The sequence below is a fragment of the Aquila chrysaetos genome, chromosome 12 (assembly GCF_900496995.4).
Source record: "Aquila chrysaetos chrysaetos chromosome 12, bAquChr1.4, whole genome shotgun sequence".
NCBI lineage: Eukaryota > Metazoa > Chordata > Aves > Accipitriformes > Accipitridae > Aquila > Aquila chrysaetos.
This window is the reverse complement of record NC_044015.1, coordinates 9,249,413-9,270,390: the sequence shown is the minus strand read 5'-3', so window position 1 is coordinate 9,270,390 and position 20,978 is coordinate 9,249,413. Positions and strand designations below refer to the sequence as shown.

Below are 20,978 nucleotides of genomic sequence, written 5' to 3'. Positions count from 1 at the left end.
GTGCTTCCCTCTACTATTTCAAGATAAAGCAGCACATTTTTCTTGGGAAAGGGAGCCTCTGGTCAAGGGAAAAAGGAACACTGTCTTGTCCCCCATGCTGGCTCCTTGTCCATTAACGCTCTGCCCATCTTGCTAGGCTGTTCCCCTCCCCATGGCACAGGGAAGGAAAGCATTGCTCAAGCCTAGTGGGTGGGACTGCAGAGGGTAGTGAAGATGTCCTGGTTTCTTTAGGTAGCTATAACTTGCAGGTGTGGAGCTGGCTGATGGGACCACCTGGGCCTGTTCCACCAGCTTGGCTTCTCAAACAGCTGCTCCAAGAGCTGTGATTAATGGCAATTTATCAGCAGAGAGAAATGTACTGTCTCTGCTTTGCCAACAAAGAGCTAGCAGGGAGGCTGGAGGCTCGGCTGCCCATTCAGACGTTTGCAAAGCTGCTGAGAGCCCTGCATGCTGCGTCTTCCTGCATCTCCCTCGGGGGCCAGATCGGCAGAGGGCACTGCACGTCCAGGCTTGATCTGCCTGGGAAGGGAGGGAAGGTCCTCTCCACCCCTCCAGCTCCAGGGCCAGAGGAGAGGCACGGACCAGCAGTGCTTGCTCTCTGACCACCAGGCCTCTCCCCCAGCTCCCTGCCAAAGAGCCCCAGGCTTCGGGGCTGTCTCCCTGATGGAAAGATTGGGGCTGACGAAGGAAATCAGGAGGCGCTCAGTGAAACGACAGGCAAATTTAGATCAAACGGCAGGAAATCCGCTCTCTGGCAGTGCAGAAGAGCCACACTGTGGAAAGCTCTGGTCCGGCAGGAGGTCATCCAAGACAAACACAGAGCTGCCTTCTGGGGCGGACTGGCTGACCGGCAGGATGGGCGAGAGCCGGGGATCTGGGCAGGCGAAGCTGTAAAAGCAGTTTGGCTTTGTGCTCCGCTGCAGTCACCGCAGGCGGTCGGGGAGGAGCTCCCACCCTGCCCACAGGCTGCAGGATGGTACCCTGAGCCCATGCAGGGAGCAGAAGGAGCCTTTCCCACCATAGCCTGAGGCTATGTTTTCTGATGGATTTTTTTCATCAGAACAGGATATTTATCAGCCTGAGTGGCATCAGCATGGTCCCAGCCAGGTTTGGTGCAGATCGTGTCCTCCTTGGTGAGGTGGGCTGGGGGACAGTGTTTGGAGACAGGTTTTAGGCTCTTCCAGTGAGAACATTTGTGTTCACAAATAGAGATAAATGTCCCAAAGGGCACGTTCCCATAATGCCCATGGAAGTAGCTGCTCGCTGGAGTGAACAGGGAGCCAGATGCTACCTCTTGCATTGCTGTAGCACTGCAGGTTTTGATGCAGCAGTGACTTCTCCTCAGTGGAGGTCTCTTTGGCTGAAGAGACAGCAATAAAGATCAAAGGCTCATGGACTTTCTTGAATGACATGTCCTGCCGTCTTTCATGGGGCAGAAAGGGCGAGTGATTGAATTATGGAGTGTTTCCTCTCGTTTCTTCACTGGTTGAAATCTGGGCTTGTCTGAGAGCTTTTGCCCTTGAGTAGTGATTTGGCAGCACTCGAATGACCACCCCGTAAACCCCTCCTGTCTGGCTGGTTTCTGCAGGGCAGAAGTTACAGCTGAAACAGCGGTGAACCTCAAGAGGAGAGCAGGCTTGTGCAGCTTCAGGCAGTACCTGTGGTTCAAGCAAGCCAAAGGCTTCGCTCAGATGTAAGCTGATGTATTCTAGCCAGTAGAGGTGATTGCTCCCTGTGAACCTGCTTTGGAGTTTATTTGTTCACTGAAACCTTTATCAAGAGAGTGAAGGTGATTTTCCAGACTTGTTGATGTCCTCGGGAGATAGCTTGCATAGAGGCCTTTCCAAGACACTGCAGTCTCAGCTATTGCCCTTTGACAGCAGCAAAGATAAAGATATATGAACCTCCTGCTCAAGGAAGCACCCTCCTCCTCTTGCATCGCTTCCTTGAGATTAGCATGCAGTCTGCTGCTTCACGGCCTGGGGCTTTGTCCCCAGGAGAAGCAACTGGGGTTTCACACACAGCCCTAATCACCCATGAAAGTACTCTCTGATTTGTTTCTCCTCACTCACTTGGAGCAGGGGCTTGTGTGGAGGTGTCTGAGCTCTGCACAAGTGTGGCAAAGCATCAGGGTGGAGCTGACTGATCTGCTCTGAGTCTGCAAGCAAGAGGGATGGATCTCATCTTGTTTAGGCTACCTAAACAAGTAGCTGTTGCTCAGGAGAGATGAGAAAGCTGAGCTAAAACCATGTTCCCTGGCACCATAATGCCTGAAACAGTAGTGTGTTCATGTAGGACTGTAAAGGAGCCAGGAAATGCCACCAACCTAGCTGTGAATGTCCTGGTGAACCTCCTGGAGCTCACAGCCACAGTCTCAGCTTTCTCCCTCTGCCAAGCATCAGACCCAAAAGGAAGAGAGGTCTGTAAGCGGGACCAGCTGGGGAGCTCAAGGCTGCACAGACCTGACATGAGAATGGTCTGTGGCAGAGCCAGTCAGCAAAGATGGAAGGGGAGGTGAGCTCCAATGAGCTGTGGGCCATGTCTATCCTGCAGGCTTTCTACCCTCATCCCCCATAGCTCCTTCTGGGAGAGGGAACTGGGCTCACCAGCTTGCCATCAGGGTGCAGTTTCAGAGGCTTTCCTCAGAAATGTTGGGAACTTTCCTGGACTGTTGGGCTTCGAGTCCTTGGGCTGATGAATGCAGATGAGACCTCTGCTCACCACAGGCAACCCGCTGGTACAAGTGCTTCCAGAAACCAATTGTGCTTTGTCCTGGAAACAGGTTGGGTTTGGGTTATTTTGTATCCACTAGTTCCCTTAGGAGACTGCCTTGGGGAGCTTCCCTCTCAATTGTTCAGAATCTTCTACAGATTTCCAGCACAAATGTATCTATGGCCGGCTTTTTCCTCATTTATTCTTGAGCCAGAGGACAGTGCTGGCACAAACAGCTCTTTTCCCTGCCTGTACTCTTCAATGTTGATTTGAAATAGTCTTTCTTTGGCCTTGGGTTTCAGAGGGATGCATTTCAAAACCAGAAATAAATGGGCTTGAAATATTTCCCATAATTTTGCAAGATCTTGACCCTATGATAGATTAGAATAAAGATAACAACAAAATCAGCATTCAGGCTGGAACCACTATTGTTAAATAGACAACACTGTAAAGCCAGTACTTCTTGTTTACAATTGAACTCATGAATTTTTAGATATTAATGTATGAGGGATTGAGTAAACAACCATTGTGCCTCTAAGGAATGAGTCCCAGGCTGTCCTGAGCTGGAATACTTTGTACTTTCCTGATTGCCTTCCAAGAATTTCAAATTACTTTGTAACAGAAAAACAAGCCTGCTTCACGAGACGTTAGCGAGGTTCTTGGGACGACCTTAATTTCTCCGCACTGTGATGTGGCTGGTTTTGGGGAAGAGCTCTGCAGCTGGGTACAGTGGGATGCTGAGCGCGTAGGTTTTCGTAGAGAGGTGGGGACTACATGTGAAGGATAAACCACTCGGGTCAGGAGAGTCAGCCTGGATGTATTAAAACCCTGCTGTAGTGCACAGGTCTGCAACCAGCGTGTAGCCCTGTCAGTCCCCGTTCCCAGTTTGATGGGCACAGAGACATCGCAAACACTGGCTCAGCAGTCCTGTGACCGCCGTGGAGAAGGCGAGGTGAAGGGACTAGTGGGAAGTCACACAGCAGGTCAGGGTGAGAGCCAGCAAGAAAAGGACTCTGCTTGCTTAACCCATGAGCCTTTCAGGAGCAGCTAGGATGCTCTCAGGCACAGGTTCGTGAGAACAGCCCCCAGGGACCAAGTGACAAAGGGATGTGTGGGCAAGGAGTGTCCCCCCCGTGCCCTGGAGAGACCATGCCATGCTCTCCCGGGAAGCTGCGGACCATGTTATATGCTCATGGGCTCTCCAGGCTTACCAGGGTGTTTCTGAGTATGGTGGCCCTGACACCACAGGCTGTGGTGCACTTCAAATTGTCCCTTATTTCTGGCTGTCCTATGCTGAGCGAGTGCTCTTCAGGAGAAGCCAGCCTGTTGCCTCCGACCAAAAATAACACTTGGGACCGGAGACCAGCCTGCTTAATGTCCCTGACAGTCCTGGGCTGCCCAAGTGATATTTGGCTAGTTTTTGAGCTGAGACCAACAGCCGGAAATGGAGAAAACTTTCCGCTGGTGCTGGTGGCTGGGGATTGCAGACAGGACATGCAACAAAGGCAACCGATGGCCTGGCAGCCTTGAGGTGTCCCTCTCGGCCAGCCTGGGCTGTCCTGTCTTGGGCATCATGGCCAGCACTTTGGTAAAGCAGGCAGGATGGGTCCCTCACTACCTGGGTCGTTCTTGGGTTTGGTTTCCAAGCCAGCAGCCTGGAGCTGTGGAAAGAGTCATGAATTCGGGTTACCAAACCATCTGCTGGCTGCATTTTAAAAAGCAATTAAAGTAAAATTGTTTCCAGCCCTTCTGTTTGCACGATGTAGTCTAAAGAGAGATAGCTGAGCCAGGATTTGCCTGATCCTGCCGCAGCTCCAAGTATGAGTTAATTTGATCTAATCCCTCCACTGTGCATGCTGGAAAGCGAGGAGTTCCCTACTGAGGTCTCGGGGAGCATGCAGGTAAACGTGGCTGCCATGCTGTTAGGTTTGAATGATGGTGAAACCCAGGAAAATGGCATTTTGATATTGTTTTTTATTACTGCTTTTCATCAGAAACTATTAAACAGAGTAAAAAAACATGTAGGAAGTAAGAATACTTTTGCATGGTAGGGGATGATAGCGTGTTGCCGAAGACTGATGGATGGCAGGTCTAGCCGGTGTTGGACGGAGCTGCTAAAGCAATGGTCTGGGGAGCTCTTTCCAGGGTACCCCACAGAGCAGGGGGACTGGTGTGGCTGGGTGGGTGGGTAGGGGCGTGGGGCCCTTGAGAGCCACCTCTGCTCACGCACTGGCTCCCAGTGACCTCTCAAAGCATGAAACTTTGCTTTCTTCCTTTTCCCGCAGTGAAAGGCATGCAGAGAGAAAAAAAGGGGTAGGGATGAAAAGAGAAGGTAGGGTGACATCATTCTTCTTTGTCCTCCTTTGGCAGCTGTCACCTTGCCAAATCAGAGAATAACCTTGTGGTAGAGGGGAAGGTGAGGCTATGCTGATGGTGAGGAGTGGATACGTAGGGGATTTAATATTCTTTCCTGGGGATTTTCCTATTCTTTTTATGTCTGCAGGGTTTTCATTCCTGTTCTGCTGAGAGGTCATGCCCAGGAGAGATGGGGAAATGAGTCCTCATAACCCATGCAGGGCATGTGTTTGGGGATGCCCTTACACCTGGGGACTGCTTGACAACCAAAGATGACAGGATCAAGACGCCCTTACAGAAAGCAGGGACAGCTTGCCCTGGTGCTTCAGGCTGTGCTTGGTGGAGAGGATGCACACCCATGCCACCGGTGCCGAACCTCTTGTGACTGCCCCTGTGATGCTCTGGGTGCAAAGCAGAGAGAAGTGAGGTCTGATCTTATGAAGCTCAGATTTGGACCAAAGCATCTCCTTTTTCCAGCAGGAGAAGGTAACATGCCCCAGTGCTGAGTCTTGATGAGGGTGGGATGAAATGAGATGGTGGCTCATGGTGTTGGAGGCTGCAGGATGCCATGGTCACCGCCATGCCATGCTGTCACCGCCACCCACACCCCGCCATGCCAACGACCAGCTGAATGGAGCATGGTTGTGTATAGAGGGGCTGCCCAGGTCTCACATCTTATTTGACAGGGGGAAAAAAGAAACGACAGGCTGGCAAGGAGGCAGGAGAGAAGTCTTCCCTGACGAGCGGAGGGGGTAGCACAGCTGCAGGGTCCCGGAGAGGCTCCGCTGGGGCAGCTGCTTGGTTTACAAGAAAAAAAGCCCCGAGCGCAGTGCCGGGCTGAGCCGGCGGCTTATGTAAGAGCTGGCAGCGGGGCCGGCGGTGCGGAAACCCAGCGGGCTGCCAGTGGGGTGCAATCGCCTTTGATTTTCTCCTGTTTGCTCAGCAGCTTTCATGCGGCGGGGGAGTGGGGCGAGGGCGCGAGATTCCTGCACACTGAACTCCTCTGTTTTTCTCGGCAGGATAAACAGGACATAAAACAAAGCCCCGGGCCAGCTCTTGCCTCCGAGGCAGCATGCTGCCAAACCCCCAGTGGGGTGGCCTGTCCCCGCTGCGTGCTCCCTGGGGAGCAGCCACCCCAGCCGGGGTGCTGCAGCCTGGGAAGCGGGGAGGTGATGGGTTTCTGGGTGCTGCAGCCATTTTTGCAGGTGGGTGAGGGTTGCCCCATGGTATTGGTGAGCAGCAAACAGGAAAAAGGGGGCAAAGCTCCCTGGCAGGGCTCAGGCGGCAAGTCCCATGGCCTCGGAGAGCCGAGGATGGGTGCTCTAGAAGTGACACCAGGCTGGACACCATGCGGACACCGGCCAGGCTGGGTGTCCCCTGCAAGGGTTTTGCTGTGACTCAGCTGCCCCACGAGGCAGCAGGACCAAGCCCCGTCTGACACACCATGGGACGCAGCGGGGCTATGAGCGCGTCGAACACCGGTCCTCTCTGCAATGGGCTCTGTGCGTGGGGTTTCACTGCTCCCTTAAAGTTGGGCTGCTTTATAACTTCCTCTAAGGAGTAATTTCCAGGCTGTCTTGCCCCCATGCTAGATGCCTGTCAGTGACAGAGGGTGATGGGGCTGACCTCAGCCCTTTCCCAATGCAGTATTAGCTAAGCTGGGTCCCCAGAGATGTGCCATCCCAAGCCCATGCCAGCTCCCCTGAATTTCCACAGAGCCACGATTTCACCACTGTGAGCCTGCTGCAGGGCAAGGTGAGAAGGCAGGGAGCAAATGCTTGCTGCTGGGGTTTGAAATACTTCCAAGAGTTTTGAGTGGAGTTTGTTCTGGAGCAAAGTGTCCTGTAACTACCTTGAAGTCACTTGGTTGGGGAAAAGCATTGGCCAAGTGTGAGGCTGCAGCAAAACTCATAGGAAACTCATCTGTCCTGGTTGTCTGTCCTGCCGGCCATGGTGGGTGGCAAGGTCCCCTCTCCTCCAAGGCAGAAAGCTGTTTTCCTGGCTGGGACCTGGGGGCTCTGAGCCGCACACATAAAAACCCATGGAAAATGTAGAGGTAGGAAAGGCAGGTACTGCCTGCTGCAGCACTGAGCCTAGAAAGCCGGGCTGGAGCGGCCTTTAGAGTCCCTTTCTTGTGCCCAGATGGGAAGAACAAGCTGGTGGCTGGAGCTGTACGAGGGCCTTCCTGTGCAGCCGCACCAGCCTTGGGCAGGGGAGGCTTGAGGAGCCCCATGCCCAGGTGCCTGCTCCAGCTGCCGGCCTGTGGGTGCTGAGCACCCCTGCAAGCGCCAGCGGCCAGTAGAGCTAAGGAGCCGTGCTCCTCCAAAACCATCAGGATCTTTGTGGGGGGGATGCAAATCCTGGGGCTGCTTATCCAAACCTCTTGGCCTGGGGTTTTGTGAGAGCTGGCTTTCTCGTAGGATTCCCACTCCAGGCTTGATGGGTTGGAAATACTGCAAGAGCAGCCCTTTTTCTGTTTTGTTTTGGTTTTTTTCCCCCGATGTTTGTGTCTTTCCACTTCCGTCTCTGGCCAAGGCGAGCGGTGCCAAGGCACAAGATCCAGGCACACCCAGAGGGAGGGGAAAGCAAAGCACCCTCAACCCGCAGGGAAATGGGGACAGAAAGCAAACACGGCAGCTGGGAGGAAGGAGGAAGGTTTTCTTGCTGGCTGCGGCCAAGGGACGGCTCTCCTCGGGGAGGTCCATGGACTCGAAGCGGGTGTTGTGGCTCCAATTCAGCATTCTGTCCTCTGGTCCTGCACTGCTGCTGGTTCGCCATGGGAGAGATAAGGAGGGTCCGCACTCAGGGTGCACACAGGGCTCAACACCTTCCTGCTTCCCAGCCCGCTGGTTGGGTCTCCCTGGCTCCACTTTGAGCAGCAATATGGGCTCAAGCTGCACAAGTTGAAAAGGCTCAAGCTCTCAAAAAGCAGTGCGGGATCAAAGCTTTCTAAACACTCAGGGCATTTGGCCCAGGAGGTTTTGTTCCGACTATTTATAGAAGTTGGGGCCAAACAAGTTCAGAGTTGGAGGCAAACTTTTCCAAAGCTGGGGGCCATTTGGATTAGGGAGGGGGAAAGGGAGTTCAGCCAGGCCTGTTTCCAGCAAACGTTGACTCCTTCCCTTAGGTATGTGTTGCTATCCATGACACACTAACAACAGCTCTGCACAGAAGTGCCTGGCTGGGGCTGTAAAGATTGAAACAAAAATGTGAATTGGCTGGAAAGGAGAACATGAAACAGAGAAAGTTTCCAAACAGCAAAGCTGTAGCATTTGAAAGTGAAAACTTTGCTTACCAGCTTGTATTCATCCTCCGGTCGACATCCTTCAATTACAAATACACCCGTATTGTTTTCCAGGGGAAAGCTGGCAATGATTTTAGGGCAGAAAGACTACAGTATGGCTTCCTGAAGCATATGCCACGCTTAGAAATTGAGGGGGGGGGGGGGGTGTCTTCTTATCTTCAAGGTGAATCTTTCTGTGTTGTCACTAAAGAACACGTCATTTTTCTGTGCTACCCTGTATAGGCAAAGCCACGCTTAAGTTCTGAGCAAGCAAACCAACCAGGACACCCTTGAAATTGTGTCACATTTGAAGCTGTAGCCCTTGGAGGGCATGAAAGCAGAAGCTGGGGTTTTCCTGTCTGCCAAGTGAATTGTGCTAATGATGATGTTAAGTCGTGAGGAGCATGAGCAGCATGCTTTAGATATACACCACAGCTTTTTGCATGCCTAGATCCACTCTCTTGATTTAAGGCACTCGGTATAGGTTATAAAAATATCCCTCCAATTACCAGTAGCTTCCCAGCCACGATCTGTAGGAGTAGCATCTCTAAGCTTACTTCTCCCTAAGGAAAGGATGCAATTAGGTTGGCAGGTAATTATAATCAGCCTAATGAGGGGACGGCTCAAGGGAAGTGGATTTGGCAGCTGGGTGGTGTCCAGCCCAGGTGGGCTGTTATGGTGAGCGACGTTATGCTCTTTCCTGGCAAGGGTGGTGTGGGTTTTCTGCACGCTGCTCCACGCTCGGTGCTGTGTCAACAAACACAGCCCAAGTCTACCACGTGTGTGCCTCGGGTTGTTTTCAAAGAGAGAAATGCCATAGCTGGAAGATTTCCTTTCATCTCCAATATCCCCACCAAAGCCGGTCCTCTGATGTAGAGGATGCCTATCCTTGTTGTGGATGGTTGGACTGCACTGGAGAAGCCAGGGAAGGCTGTAAGATCTCCAATGGATTTTGAAGAATGAAATGGTTGGAGAGTGGGATGAAGGTGGGTCTGGGCTGACTGCACATCAGGTGGCCATGGCTGGCGTTGCAAGGGGAATTGTCAGGCAGAAGGGAAGGTGAAGAATCTGAAGCTACCCAGATGTCAGCCTCGGGGCCTGTCTTGTTTCATATTTCTGTGAATGACCAAAAAAAGTAGAACAATGTTGACATGTGTGAATGAGGCAGAACTGAGAGGGTATCGACAGTATAGGAAGTTATAGGTGTTATAAAAAGAGAATTGGATGACCTGGAAGACGGGAGCAACAACAACGGTATGAAGCTCAGCAGTATAAAACACAAAGTCTTTGAGCTTGAGAAGAAACAACATATGATAAGATAGGACTTCATAGGATTTTCTGGAGGTAACAGAGAAGGGCTTCCGACTATCCGCTGATCTCACAGTGTGTGTGAGCCACTGCCTGAATGCTGTCATGCAAAAGGCAGATGCACCCTTAGAGGACTCTCACGACAAGGCCTCTCCATTGACCTTAAAACCCTAAGGGCAAGAGCCACCAAGACCTCCATTGGAACAGCGGGTACAAATCTGATCATCCTTTCACTAGAAAAGGTTAAAGTGGAGTGAGTGCAAAGCAAATGAACTGTCCTGCTTGCTCTAACAGTGAAATAGGTGTGAGGGTCAGATGTGGTTGTCCTTCTCCCATCTTGGTTTTTCAACATAGCAGAGACAGGCTCTGAGCCCAGTTTCCACCCTACCCAGCAGAAGAAAATGTTCTTCTCATTTTTGCCTCCTAATGATGATGATGACCATTCACCTCTTGTTTTGTATGTGTCCTTACTATGAAAGACCATTCTTGTGCTTGGTGCTAATGTTCCCAACTCTTGGTTTGCAAAGGGTATGCTGGCCAACTGGACAGTCATTCAGTTGGTTGAGAGGCTGTCTGTTCTGTAATTAACAGACAAAATGCCCACCATTGTGGTTGGAAAGAAGTTTTAATTAAAATCCATTGGTATTCACCTTGGCCAGAGCGTGGAGTGAATGGGAAGAGGGCAGAAGGCCCAGATCAGTGTCTTTGGTCACCCTAGGAGAGTGTCCACTGAGGCTGAACACAAGGAAGGACCTGGTTTATAATTGCACGGTTTTTTTTTTTTTTTCCTCGAGTGACCTGCCCAATGGATGACTGCAAGCTGATAGGAGTTGCAGATACTGCCAACCAAAAGTTGGGATAGGTCCACAGGTCATTTGAGTCCTAATGAGGAACCATGAATAGAAGCTCACATCACACAAGTGAAAAACACCTCACTCTCTTCTCTAATGAGCATGGCTCTCCAAATGCTTTTGTCTTGGGCTTTGCTTGGCTTTCAGAGGTGCCCTGGGCTGCATCTTCCAGGCTGGCCTCCAAGCTGCTGTCACCTACCCCATCTCTCTGAGGGCCACCAGGAAGGTGCCTCCCTGTGCTGGGTGGCCAAGGTGGATCTGTAGCGGTCCTGTGTGTTTATGATGAAGGCATGAGTAAGCAAAGTCCTTGGAGGGTGAGATACCCCCTCGGAGGGGGATGTGGTGGGCCCTGGTCGGTCTCCCCGGGGTGGAAGTTGTCCTCTGTGTGCTTGCCTGTGATGTGCTGGGATCTGAACAAGTGGGCACATTGTTTCATGAGTGGTGTTCCCCACCAGCGCTGTAACTGCAGGTGCTACTCTAATAAACGAGTCTCTGCTCCTCCCAATGTCAAAGCCCTTTAATTAATGCAAAGGTCATGTACTAAGCACTGGGAAACTGGAACCAGGGTGGGTTCCTCTCTCATTCACATGGGGTGAGTCCTGCTTGCTTCCATGGTGCCAGCGCCGTGGGCCTATTTATATTCCCTCTGCTCAGGACAGGGTGGTGGACTTTCTGGTTTGCACGCTAATGAGCAAGCAAAATTAAAACGTAAAAAAAGCTGAATGAGGCCAGCCCCACAACTTGTCACTTGAAGGCCAACACAAGGGTCCTACCAGCCTGTGTTACCCCTTGACAGGGCACCAGGGCCCTGAGGCCATGTAGTTGCTCTTCAAAACGTTACTCAAAAATATCTTTTTTTTTTTTTTTTTTTTTTTTTTTTTTTTTTAGGATTGTTAAGGTAACTTTTGGGGGGCAAAAGCCCCCCTCAGTTCCATGCATCAAGCCTTGACTCCTGCATACTTCCTTCAGCATGGCACAGACTTCGTCCGGAGGTACCCCAGACCCCTGCCCAGGAGGATGGAGCAGGCATCTGGCACGGTGAGTTGGGAAAGGATTTTGCTTCTGTACTTGGGCTCTGGCCTAGAGAAATCAATTGGCTTTCACACGTTTTAAGGAAGAAAAAAAATAAATCCTTTCCTGTTCCCATTTAAGTTTTTGTCTTCTGCTTTCGGGTTTAATTTTGTGCTGTCAAGCTGTGTGGGAGTGCTGAGCAGCTTTGGAGTTTCTCAGCCCGCACTGGTGATGGAGGAGACATCGTCCAGGTGAACCCAGGCTCTTCGGCTTGGCTACATCCACACGTGGTCAGGATGGGTGTAGGCACCCAGGGTGCCCCTGCCTGGCACCCATCCTGTGGGCAGGGAGGGAGAGGGGGGAGTTTGGGTGGAAATGGGGAGAGCCCCAGCGGTAAAGCACAGGGGTGGCTCCAGGGACCAGTCAGCAGTGGGCTTCAGGGCTGGGTGAAACATCCTGCTGGGATCCGTTTAGCCCTGTGCCGGGCCAGCCACCTGTGCAAACCCAGCTTCTCGAATGAAATTAGCATTTGGGGGCAGTGGCAGGGGGATATTTTTACTGTTCCCCAAGAAAAATGCCATTTTTAATGCCCAAGTGTAGCAGACAAAGGGGTTGGCTGTGGTTTTCCCTTCCCTTTCAATCCCCTTTCTGCACGGTAACATTTTCTACTTCCAAACCCTGTTTTTTTGTTTGGTTTTTTTTCCCTTCTTTTCCCTTCCTATTTCCCCTCCCTCCCTCCCCCCCCGTATCGCCCTGGGGGAACAGCCCCTTTCCCGGGGTCCCCAGTCTTGGCAGAGTGCCGGGGGGGTGCCAAGGCGCGCAGAGGGGTGATGCCAGCGCTTCCTGCTCGCTCCCTGGCAGCACAATGGGGACATTCAGGCGGGCACCGCATAGCCCAGCACCAACCCAGAGCCAGAGACACCCCCCCGCCATCCCCGTCCCCCCTCTATCGCCGTCTCCCAAATAGCAGCGTGAGACAGAAAGCAGCTGACGCTGTGTCCCAGCGCGCTGGCGGAGGCGAACTGGAATCCAGCATCACAAAACAAGCCCTGTGCACGCTCCCCTTCTGACGCAAGCGCGTGTGTGTGCTGCGTCCCCCCCTCCGTTCCCCCAAAATCTCCAAGTCTGCCCAGTAACACCAAACTGGGCTCCCTTTCCCACCCCCCCCGGCCAATCCGCACGCTGCCAACAGGCCAGGGCCTCCGCTGCTGAGATGCGAGAGGCAGGAGCTGGTAGAGTTGCAGGGAACGGCATGTTTTCCTTCTTGCCTTCTTCCTCTGGAGCTGCTTGTTTTTTAATTCGGGGCCGGAGGGGAGGCGTGGGTCGGAGCTTGGAGGCAGCCCCTGTCCTTTCCCAGTAACACAGCCTACCCCCACAAAAAAATGAGATTTCATTGCTGCTCAAGGAAGCCTCGTTTTTAATTGCAGGCAGAGAAGCATTTTTTTTAGGGGTGGGATGAAGGAGAAGGAGGGAGGGCAGAGCAAGGAAAGCAGGGCTTCATCCTCCCTGGGTCCAACCAGATCTTTTCAGGCTTTCCTGCCTGCTCTGAGGGTTTTTTTTGTCCCCTCCTCTTTGCTTTGCTGTTTTTCCTTGTCTCTGACCGTGCTTGCAGCAGCTGCTGTGTTTGCAGGGAGGCTGGGCTGGTGTAAATCCAGCGGTCCTGGGGCGCTGGGGTGTGATTGATAGCAGGCTGCCTGTTGGGCTCCAGCCTGCTGCCCTCCGAAACTCCCCGGGAAGTAGCTGTGGTAGGTGCAGGGATGAAAACACTGAATGTGCTGGGTTTCAGGGGGTTTAACTGAAGGGCGTCAGCTACTTTGCAGGGGAGCTGCCTGTCCCTGTGCCTCCTCCCTGTATCAGGGCTTTTTGCAGGTCCCTTGGGCTTCGCAGCCACAGAACATGACCTGACAATTACAAGGCGCAAAATAATTAACACATTTTGGTCTTTTCTGGCATGTTTATGGGCCAGCACCTCAGGATGAGCTTGCCAACATATGAGCCACGCTTAGTGCACAGAGGTATCAGGGATGTCCAATGCCCATCCCTGATGTAAGGGATGGGTCTTTGGACCCAGGACTGGCAGGGCAAGCTGGATAATGTGTCCCATGTTGCCTCCTCGTATGCACAGTTGTGCTGAGATGCAGCAATGCCTGATGAGAGGTGGAGGCCAGCTTGCAGCTGCTCTTCCGTAGCATTGGAGGAGCTCTGCTGCATTGATGGCAGTGATGCTCTGCTGATTTGCATCGTGCTGAAGCCTTGGCCCAGAAAGGTGTGTAGTGGCTTAATGCAACCAAATCCTTATGGGATCTCAGTAAGTTGAGGACTTGAAGGTAGTGGCCTTGTTGCAAAGGGTGCAAAACTGGATGCCAGGTAACCACGCAGCTTACATGTCTTGCAGGGAAATTGCTGCCAGCAGTACTACCAACCAGACGGGATTGTCCTGACATCTGAACATTTTGCAGCCACCTCGAGAGGACTGTCACGCTCCCCTGGTCATTTTGGGTGTCATGACACAGCACTGGCTGAAGGGAGGATGGGACAAACATGCTGCTGGCTCCAGGGGCCCTAAATGGCTGGGGAGAAAACAGCGACTGCTGCAAGCTGGTGCCCTAGGCTGTGAATGAAGAGCAGGCAGGCGGGATCCTGCAGGCCCTGTGTGCAGCCATTGGGTAAACTGCAGGAACGGAGCTTGGACTGCAAACAACCCGGGGAACGGCAGGCAAAATTGTGCCAGGGGTGGCTGGGAGAGGCTGGCAAGGGCAGCCCGTCCCTGGGTGTGCTGGTGGTGCTCCACCCCGGGGAGAGGCTGAGCGCGGGGTTTCTTGCACAAACTGTTTGCGTAGGGTGAGGAAAGCCGGGGCCTGGGGGCATGGAGCAGCTCAGGACTTCCCGTGGCAGCTTTCCCACACCAGCTGCTGGAGCTGGCCATGGACCGCTCTGCACTGGCCCACGGGAAACACTGCGAATTACAGCTCCTGGGGGGCGAGGGCATTGCCGGGCGAGTGGGACCAGCTCGGCCGTGCGGGATCTTCCCTCCACAGGGATGGGGCGGGCAGCACCGGGGAGGGCTGTGTCAATAAATAGGTGTTATTTCTTAAAAAGATTTCAGAGTCTTTTTCTGCTGTGCCCTGCTTCCCTCATCTGTTTCTCAGCATCTGCCCTTCTCATTGACTCCACTGAGTTCTATCAGGACACAGAATATCTGGCCTGAAAAGCACGCACCTTGCATGGATAACCAGCACCGCCATTGCTTCCTGGCTTTGCACACCTGCAGCACACAGCCAGAGGAGGAGCACTGGAAGATTCAAAGCCCCAAGCTTTAACCCTTACAGCCCTTCTGAATTACACCCATGGACACAACCCCCGCAAGGTAACAGAAGAGCAGCCAGGGCCCTGCCAGCGACGACAGGTTGGAAAGTGGAGCTGGGAGGATGGCTGGTGTCAGACGGCTGAAGGACAGATACAGTCTTCTAGTAGACTTGATTGTAGGCAGGGTAGACGTTCATCCAGCAAACTCACTGCTCTGTTCACCCATAGGTGCAGAGCCAGGGAGAGGGCAGGTGCTGGGTGCCCCTGGGCTGGTTATGGTATTCACTGGGCAAACTGGTCATCCCAGACACCTGCTCACTCAGACTTGGGCTTGAGTGAGAAGTAGGATGCAGGCACAATATATAGGATATCCTATATGATATCATGGTATAAAATACAGACATGGTCTACAGCTCGCTGTAGAAAACATCAGCCAAACTAACAGCTCAGGAGCTGGATTTCGTATCGGATGTTGCAAGAGCTGCAGTGGGAGGAAATGGGCTGGTTTTGTCACAGTCCAAAGAAAGAGAGGGGGTTCATTCCCTCCCCAACTCAAGTTCACAGTAGGGATACGGATGGGCTTAGCAGCAGGACGAGTGTCTGTCCCTACAGAGCAGCCCTATGTCCGTGAGGCAACCAGGGTAGGGGCTGGCTGGGCTCGAGCTCAGCCTTTTATGCTGGGAGGATGGGAAAGAGCTGGCAGGGAGTGAGCAAGGGGAGGACATCCAGCTTTGCATCAGGGTTATGGGAGGGAAAACATGTTCAGGAGGGTGTTAGCTGTGGCATGGCCCTACGGTTACAGTAATTCCCCCTGCTGCCGGTGATTTGAGCTGAACCTACTGTGGGGCAGCGACCTTGTGGCAGGGCACGCCACGCCGGTCCGGAGCATCAAGGGCAACCTTCCCATCGGTTTTCAAGTCTCAGAGGAGATTTCCCTGGCGGAGAGACTCAGTTTTCTTTGGAGCAAAGATAACCTTCCCCTCCTCCCCCACTGCTGAATACTCTGGCATTGCACCAAATAGCAAAGTCAACATGAAATACACCCTCATTTCCTGGGCCTCCTCTTCCCAGCCGTCCTCCAGCAAAGAGGAGTGATATAGCATCTGCTTTTCTAGCCGCAGCCCTCTTCCAGGGCCGGGTCTTTGTGGCTCTTCGGGGGTGGTGCCAAGAGCTTTGAAATCCATTCAAGGCATAAAGCAAGGCAGCAGCAAGGAGCGAGCAGCAGAAGCAGCATTGCCTGTGTTGAGCCCTGCCCGCTGCCGGTAGTGCCCCGAAGGGCCTCTGGTTTGCTCAGGCTTTTAAGGGGCATCGCTGAGGCCACCACCGTCCTGTGTCATTGCACAACCTTCCCGTTCAGTGCACGTGGGGAAAGGAGCCACTCACATCTCTTTCCTTCCAACGTGGGCACAAAGAAAGGTCGGAATAAGGATGCCGGCTCTGCCCCATTAGTCTGGAAACTGCTGTCCACAGCCATGACATCGAGTCTAATTTGTGGGCTAAACAGGAACAGGAGAAGCTGATTGGCAGTGGGGGATCCCGTCAGTGTCTGCCAGACCATTTGCCTCCAGGAACTGGAAGCAAGATGGGATCAAAGGTGCATATGGTATCCAGTATGCCTTCATTGCACCAGCTTCTCACCTCCATCCCAGTTCTCTTGCAAAGCAACTCAGAAGCCGGACGAGTGCTTTCCATCTCCATCCTCTTGCCTTGCTGCAGTGACTGACCTTCCCGGGACATTGCTCCCCGCTCCTCGTTGGCTAATGGCGTGATGGACCTGCCAGGATGACCCTGGGACCAGTTCCCATCCATTTGCTGTGGACTGTGGAGGTCACAGGGGGATGGACCCACCTTCCACACGAGAGTGTCTGGTTTGGGGGACACGGGGAAAGCAGGGATGAAGGATTTAGAGACTGCAGGACATGCCTAGTCAGATGAAAATTATTTAGCAGTAGGCTGGTATTTTTTTCAGCTTCAGTATCTCATGCTGCCCATTCCTTTGCACTTCATTAAACTGCTCTTCCAGCCACCCTCATGAACTCAGAACCACTGCAGTATGAGCTATAAATTACTGCTGTCAGCCCCGTGATTCCCATGCCCTCCTGCTTGCCATATATTGCCCTGGACACTCGGACAGGAGCCAACCTGGGCAGGGCAGGAGGATCAGAGAGGGAAATATAATTAACAGGAGGGTGAACTTTGGGAATGACATGTTGGACAGGACTCAGGTGGGGCCTCTGGTAGCGGGGGAGAATATATCCCAGAGGTCGAATACCATGTTTGGGTGTCAAAGGGGGAAGAGGTGAGAAGGTTGGTTGTGTGGATGTGCATGCAAATGTATTTATTGGCTCTTTGGTGCTGCCTTACATTCCAAATTCATGGTACAGCCTCTCTTCCAGCAGCGTTTCCAGGATCCGGCGCTTGTTTCCAGGACTGCAAAGATGACTGGCAAATGGCATGCAGACAGTTTCTCCCCAGCCCTTGCACCGTTCTGCCTGGGGTGAGGTTTTCCTCTAGTCTGCCCACCCCTCCCTGCGGCTCCCATCCCTGCTGCTTATTTTCCGCATTCTGCAGAGCCAGCCAGGCAATGTGCTCTAATATTTTCTTCCAAATGAAGTTTCCTACAGTAGTAAAAAAGAGGAAGATGTGGTTTGTGCTGCAGCTGAGAAATGTCCATGCCCTATGGCTCTACCCCACATGCTCCTCTTCCCTGGAAGTGTGCGGTTAACTATGCAGGTAGGTCTGGCAAAGCCCCTGAGTCCCCCTGGGCCCCATTCATTCCCAGTTGTGCCCAGACCCCTTGCCAATGGGCAATGCCTGGGGGAGGCTGGGGAGCACCCTGCAACATGGGGCCCTGCTGACAACCTCCAGGTCGGTCTTCTCCAGTCACTGGAGAAGCAGGTGACACTTACCCTCCCCCTGATTCCTCACCGACATCAGCTCCAAATGAATGGTCCTGTGATTCCCACCACAATGCATGCATGAGAGCCCAGCTCTGGTCCAAGTCTCCTTCGGTGATCTTCACTCTCAGACCCACCAAAGGAAGACTCAAAGCTCCCAAATAGTCAATGCAATTCAGAGCATGGGCTTTCAAGCACTGGTGCTTGGGCTCACCTGCCTGTGCTTGCACACGAAGACAGCCTGGATGCTTGGTCTCTCTAGGACAGACACCTTGTAGCTGCTGTGCACTGCTATTCCTCATCATCTCTGATACAAAAATCACAGCAAGGCGATAGTGGCCATTGCCGGTTCCTGTCTGGTGATGCTGCCTAGGGTGGGCAATAAGGGACAGAAAGCTGAGTTATAAAGAAAGGAGGGAGCCATGGGCAGAACAGGCATCTCCTACACCCTAAATCAGGTTGCTCCATGTCAGTGTTATGGGGCTGTGAGGTCTCAGGCTCTGTCATTCCTTCTCAGATGAAGGGTGATGTCTCCTCACAGGCTGTTGAAGCCTTAGCACCAACTAATCCAGCAGAAAGGGGCATGCAGGGATATTAGGAAGGAACGAAGTGACAGAGGGACAATTCTGGCTGGAAAAGAATTTCTGCTGGAGGTTTTTCTGCTGTTTCACTCTGGCTGTGGCTATGAGCCTCCTGTTTCTTGCAGAAAAAGAGGGAGGCTTTGAAACATCTGTTTGCAACCCCTTTGTTCCCCTTCTGGTGTCATCTGATCACTGACTGATGTAGGAATCCATGCTTAGGCAGGTTATATAAAGGGAAGAAACAGCTTCCCAGTGTAAAACCCACGAGATGGGTGGGTCGTGCCAGGGAGGCACCAGCTGAGCATTTTGTGCAGCTCCCAGGCAGGTAATGAGCCTGTGGCTGGTAACAAGGCAGGGCACAGTGGCTTCAGAGAGAGATCAGTCTCCAACAACCACCAGACACAGACCATGCTCCTAACAGGTATGGAGCAACATCTGCACTGCAACATGAGAGCTGACTCCATGCCCAAAGGATGCATACCGAATTCCTCATGAACCTCTCTAGGAACTGGACCATTGCACAGCCATATGCCATCTTCACCGCTGCAGAACTCCTCATCCTCAGTGTGCTTTCACATCAATGAAGAGCTGGCTGGCGTTTCTCCTCGGCCACTGTGCCCACAGCCAGCACCAGGCAGAGACTCCTCCTGGGGTCCCTACAACTCAGTCGGTTAATCTGCTGGATTATAGTTGTTATATTTAATCGGATTAGATGACTGTTACTGCAGTTACCGTTACTGTTTTGCACCAGTCATATTTATAGGGTGCACTAGTCATATTTATAGGGCTGCAGAATCAAGTTACAACTTTAAGGGCTGCAGCCCTGGACACTGTAGGTCAAAGTAACCCCTGCTGAGCATCACACATTGGTATCAGCACTTCCAGGGGGCCTTGGTGGCTCCTCGCTGCAGGGCAATGTTTGGCACCACAAGTAGAAACCCCACCTCCCTGCACCTCAAATTGTGTTTTATAGCATTGTAGTGTACTGAAATCTTCTGATTTGGGGGAATGGGGCCAGGGAGAAGATCTTAAACCCTTCTGCCTGAAGAGGGGGCAGTTCACACGGCCATCAGTCCCCACAAGCCTAGGAACTGCAAACAAATCTTTAAACCGCCTTATAACATCTTGGTCGTCTTTGGGGCTGGAGCCCTGTGGGATCGGTGACCAGAGGATGCTGTTTGTCACAGCCCGGGCTGCTGTCCCTGCTAGATCCCTGCACCACCCGGCTTTCCGCTCACCCAGCAAGGCGGGCGCTCTGCACTTTTTGTGGTGCTGGGGTGCTTCGGTGTCGCCCCAGATCATGTATCCCGAGGAAAGCCACCTTCAAGAGCTGAGACAAGCCACATGCCCTGGATTTGCACACGGAGGTGCAAAAGCCCCCCCCCCATGCAAACCCTAGCCCCGGCAAGCACAGCTCCCAGCCCGAGCACCCCAGGGCCCCGCCAGCCTCCCCAAAGCCACCTCTCCACCGTCCCCACTGCAGGCTCTGCCCATTGGAGTCCCTGTCCCCACCCCCAGCAGCCCAGCAGGGTGCTGGCTCTGTAGGAAGCTGCCAGCTGTTTAGCTGCTGTTATTATGGCAGCAGTAAACACCTTCCCACAGCTGGCCTAAGGCCAGCGCCAGCGTCAGTCCCACGGCTGTGACACAGTCTGTGTCCCGGGGCCACCCTGCTGACACCGGGTGCCAGGCTCTCCGCCCATGGAGGGAGAGAGGCAACCCCTCTGCTCATCCCGATCCAGCTTTGGGGTATTTTGGTGGACCCAGAGAATAATGCCCCTGTGATGCTGGCTCAGCCACAGTGAGCAGCACCAGGCATGGAACAACACCCGGCTAAATGTCAGCCTCCACTTTGCACAGGTCTTGCTTGTCAAGACACCACCTTCTTCAAGTCCATCTTTTTTGGGTCTGGAGGATGTCTCTGAGGTTGCGCATACAAAGCTCCTTGTTAAGCTGGGGTTAAGAATGATGAATATTGAAAAGCGTTAAGAAATTAAGCCCCTCCACCAGGATCTCTAACTGCAGCCGATCTTGGCTGTGGGTGGTGGGTTGACCCTGGCTGGATGCCAGTTGCCCACCAAAGCGCTCTGTCACTCCCCTCCTCAGCTGGACAGGGGAGAGAAAATATAAAAAAAGGCTCGTGGGTTGAGATAAGGACAGGGAGAAATCACTCAGCAATTACTGTCACAGGCAAAACAGACTCGACTTGGGGAAAATTTAACTTAATTTATTACAAGTCAAACCAGAGTAGGGTAATGAGAAATAAAACCAAATCTTACACAACACCTTTCCCCCACCCTTCCCTCCTTCCTGAGCTCAACTCCACTCCTGATTTCTCTACCTCCTCCCCTCCAGCAGTGCAGGAGGATGGGGAATGAGGGTTGGGGTCAGTTCATCACAAGTTGTCTCTGCCTCTCCTTCCTCCTCAGGGGCAGGACTCCTCACTCTTCCCCTGCTCCAGCGTGGGGTCCCTCCCACGGGAGACAGTCCTCCATGAAATTCCCCTTCCATGGGGTGCAGTCCTTCAGGCACAGACTGCTCCAGCGTGGGTCCCCCGCGGGGTCACAAGTCCTGCCAGAAAACCTGCTCCAGTGTGGGCTCCTCTCTCCATGGGGCTACAGGTCCTGCCAGGAGCCTGCTCCAGTGCGGGCCTCCCACGGGGTCACAGCCTCCTTCA

At 53.0% G+C, this 20,978-nt stretch overlaps 1 protein-coding gene across 1 annotated transcript in view; it reads left to right on the top strand.

The window, feature by feature from the left end:
- Positions 1 to 19,649, top strand: part of LOC115349006 (zinc finger protein 737-like) — a 47,859-nt gene extending 28,210 nt beyond the window's left edge. The window contains exons 12-15 of the mRNA XM_041127915.1: positions 1,589 to 1,693; positions 5,216 to 5,553; positions 10,657 to 11,547; positions 14,670 to 19,649. The gene's annotated coding sequence lies outside the window, so the exon portion shown is untranslated. The remainder of the gene's footprint in view (positions 1 to 1,588; positions 1,694 to 5,215; positions 5,554 to 10,656; positions 11,548 to 14,669) is intronic.
- The last annotated feature ends 1,329 nt before the right edge of the window (positions 19,650 to 20,978 follow it).